At 35.1% G+C, this 3,942-nt stretch overlaps 1 pseudogene; it reads right to left on the reverse strand.

The window, feature by feature from the left end:
* Positions 1–1,872: 1,872 nt before the first annotated feature.
* Positions 1,873–2,497, reverse strand: LOC123858567 (large ribosomal subunit protein eL27-like; annotated as a pseudogene).
* Positions 2,498–3,942: the final 1,445 nt, after the last annotated feature.

Here is a 3,942-nt window from a genome sequence, read left to right on the forward strand (position 1 = left end):
ACATTGAGAAGAGATTGAAAGCAGATGCAAATAAACCAGGAGGCTTACAGCACAACAGTGTTCTTGATATTTTTTCACATTTAAAAAGTACTTTTTAGAATGATTTAAATTTATATTTATTATTGTCACTATCATGATTATTAGGATGGCAATGATAATAGCTCTTTAATTTTAATGAATACCTTAAGTATTTACTTCTATGATTAGCAATCATCCTATATTTCTATTTTGACCACTTGTTTACAGAAACAGTACAAACTGATAATTTTAACTTTGTTGAAAATTTAAATTATTAACCTTCACTAACTTTCTCATGTATCTTGTTATATTTTTCCTTAAGTTTACATTACAAGGATTATACAACAAATAATCATGAGCCACCTTAAGTTTTATGTCTTTTAAATTCATGGAATAGAGTCTATTGATTTAAAATGACTTGTGTATACCTCACAAGGAAACAACAGGAAAATTATTTTTTAGTATCATTAACATAAACTGTAGAATAGACAAGACACAATGACAATGTCATGCATAGTTTACTTATATAGTCCTCAAGTCACTTTATAAAATTAACAGGATATTTCAGAAAAATGTATCAATCCTAACAATATATCACTTTGCGATATTGATTTGTTGATCTTAAAAAAGAAAAAAGCCAGTTATTTTACCAGCAAAATGAGTTCATTTTGGAATAGCAGAGGATTTGTAATTTGGATAAGCAAACTATGGTGAACCATAGGCAAATCCAGAGAACAAAGGAGAGGAGCTTACTTCTATAGGGAAAAGGAGGAAACTGGAGGGGATTGTTTCACTGAGTTCTCGTTGACTGGACTGTTGCTTGAGCAAGGAGAAATTCTTCCTTCCTCCTGCTGGGGTGTGCAAAGTAAGCTTCTTCCTACTGGGTAATGCAAGGTATGCTTCTTAAGGCAAGTGGTAATATGTGAATGCTCCCTCTCTGAGCTTCCCAACTCCACTTTAAGTGAGATTGTCTTTATTTATTTTCACAGGTTCAACAAGTAGTAAATCCCAAAAGGTTTGTTATGAGTTCATAAACCATGAGGCAATAGTAAATTCTTAACTTTTTTTTTCCCCTAGAAATAGTTGGGGGTATTATTATAAGAGTCCATATTACAATTCAAATATCACATCCTCAAAAAGAAATCTTATTACCTCCCTTAAATATTTTTGGAAGTTAAGGGTTCTCTATCATTCCTATGTTTACTCCCTGTAAACTTGATTTTTTTTAAATTATACTTGTTCTACTATAATGTAAAGAGCTATACCTTACCTTGTTTGCTCATGAACACTATCCTACAGTACAGTGCCTTCTGCATAGTAGGTACTTAATGTTTGGGATGAGTGGATAAATGAATAAATGATATAAGCTAAGCTACTGAAGTCTTGATTTAATCATAAGGTAAACTTGATCCAAGCAATTTCATGTAAAGAATTCTAAAGAGTCTAAAATGTATAGAGAAAGGCAAAGAATCTAATAACTAAGACAATTTGTTTAAACGACAGACATTCGAGGGGCGCCTGAGTGATTCAGCTGGTTAAGCGTCTGACTCTTGATTTGGGCTCAGGTCATGATTTCAGAGTCCTGAGATCAAGCCCCACATTGAACTCGTGCTGGGCTGGAGCCTGCTTAATATTCTCTCTCTCCCTCTCTGACTTTAAATCTCATTTTCATTCATTATTTTGCAAATGTTTATTGAGCACTTACCTTACTAAACCACTACTAATCTAGGCACTGAGGATACAATTATTTAAAAAACAAGCAAAGGAAAAAAATAGTCCACATGACAGCAGTTATATAATATATATTTATTTATTTATTTATTTATAATTTGTAACGACTGAAACAAAACAGAACTAAAACCACAGCTTCTGGAAGAACCATTTGTTCTTGCTGGTCTTGTACATCTTGAACTTGACCTCAGCCCCTCATCAGGCCTCGTATTTAAGAGCAGGGTTTCTGAACACATCATTGTTGCTGACAGGTTTGTCCAAGAGGATATCCACAGGGTACCCTTTGGGCAAGAGGTGATTGTAGTTACAAACTTTCACAAAACATTTGATCTTTGACCTCTTCTTGCCTATGGCAGCTGTCACTTTGCTGGGATGCTGGTCAATTCCAGACACCAGAGCATGACTGTAGGGCTGATTTGAGGTGGCAATCCTCAGTATTCTTCACAAGGACCACTTTGCCTTGGAATTAGCTTCTTGCCAGGACCAGCACCACGGTCCCAGTTCTCACGAACTTGCTCTTTTGACACCAACCACCCGAGCCTTATAATATATACTTCCATGGGAAGGCAGACAATAAACAATATAAATATTAATTTAAATAAAGCATTACATAGTGACAAGTGCTAGGGGATAAAGTAGGGAAGCTTAGAAAATATGAATATACGATATTTAATTTGAATGGTCAAGAAAGACTTTAAAAAATTACCATTTTAGTAAAATTCTCAAATGTAATTAAAAGGTCAGTCATGTCAATATCCATAGAAAGAACATTCTAGAAAGAAAAGAAGAGAGGGGATAAAGGCCTTAGGCATGTTTTTTTGTTTGTTTGTTTTCTGGTGAGTTACAGAGATAGTAAGGAGGCCAGTGTGTCTGGAGCAGAGTAAGAAAGAGGGTGGGTGCAGATTATGAGGTCAAGGATGTAATAAAGGAGATAAGAAGGATGGATGAATGCCTAGAAAGTCTTTAGTTTTACTTTACAGTAGAGTATTTTGAGAAGAGAAACAGTATAATCTGATTTACATTTTACAAGGTTTGTGAATGTTATTTAGTATAGACTGAAAGGCTCTCTCAAACTCATCATCTCACTCCTCTAAATTATCACCTAATTGGATATTGATCATGTGAATACATTTTGATCATGATATCCTACAAATATCATAGAAGTAATTTTCTAAATATTATTATTCCCTGCCTTATTTTTGATTAGCCTATTTCCTACTGCTGAAGTGTTCTCTAGATATAAAGAATTTATTCATTAGGAATCACTTTCTCATTGGAAGACATTGAAACTGAACTCAAACTGTCTTAAGAATAAAAGGGAGTGTGGCTTTATTGAACCATGTAAATACAATTAGCTTCATGCTTAGATCCTATTTTTCATAAGAAGGTATCAGTGCTTTATCCCTTATCTTTTCTGTAGATTTGTTTGCCTCTGTTTGTTGACTTCACTCTCTAAGAGGTTCTCAATACCTGGGAAAAATGATACCTGTTTGCCACACCAAGAAACATTCCAATGGCTTAATGAATCAGCAGCTTAAAATATCTTATCTTTATCAGTGCCTGTACATCAAACACATACAGATTTTCTCTTTGGACATACTTGGTTGATATGGCCAATCCTGAGCCCAATACTATGGCCAAGAGGATAAGTTATCTACTTAATTGACATGAATTTAGCCCCACAATCTGGGAAAGTTAGATCATTGTGATTTACTGACACAAGTCTGAATCACATATCTTATTCCTGTGGCCTGTGAAGGGCATGCTATTGTGACTTTCAGCCACAGGGATGAAGGGATGGCAGGTAATGAAAAATATCAGTTCTACATAAGAAGATTGGAGCAGTAATGTCAAAGAAACATATAGGAACGTTTAATAGGAGATTAAGACTATCAGTAACACAATCCAAAATGGGCAATGGTGGTGAGATTAAGGGGAATTTAGGAAACAATATAATGTTTTGTGTTATATAAAGCAATCTTGCATATGGTTGGAGTACACTTTAAATATTCCAAAGCCTAGGGGTGCCTGGGTGGCTCAGTCGTTAAGCGTCTGCCTTCCGCTCGGGTCATGATCCGGGAAGCCTGCTTCTCCCTTTCCCACTCCCCCTGCTTGCATTCCCTCTCTCACTGTGTCTCTCTCAGTCAAATAAATAAATAAAATCTTAAAAAAAAAAATCTTCCAAAACCTAAT

This window comes from Mirounga angustirostris, unplaced genomic scaffold, assembly GCF_029215605.1.
Source record: "Mirounga angustirostris isolate CCGP_5_RB_7025 unplaced genomic scaffold, mMirAng1.0.hap1 SCAF_4, whole genome shotgun sequence".
Lineage (NCBI taxonomy): Eukaryota > Metazoa > Chordata > Mammalia > Carnivora > Phocidae > Mirounga > Mirounga angustirostris.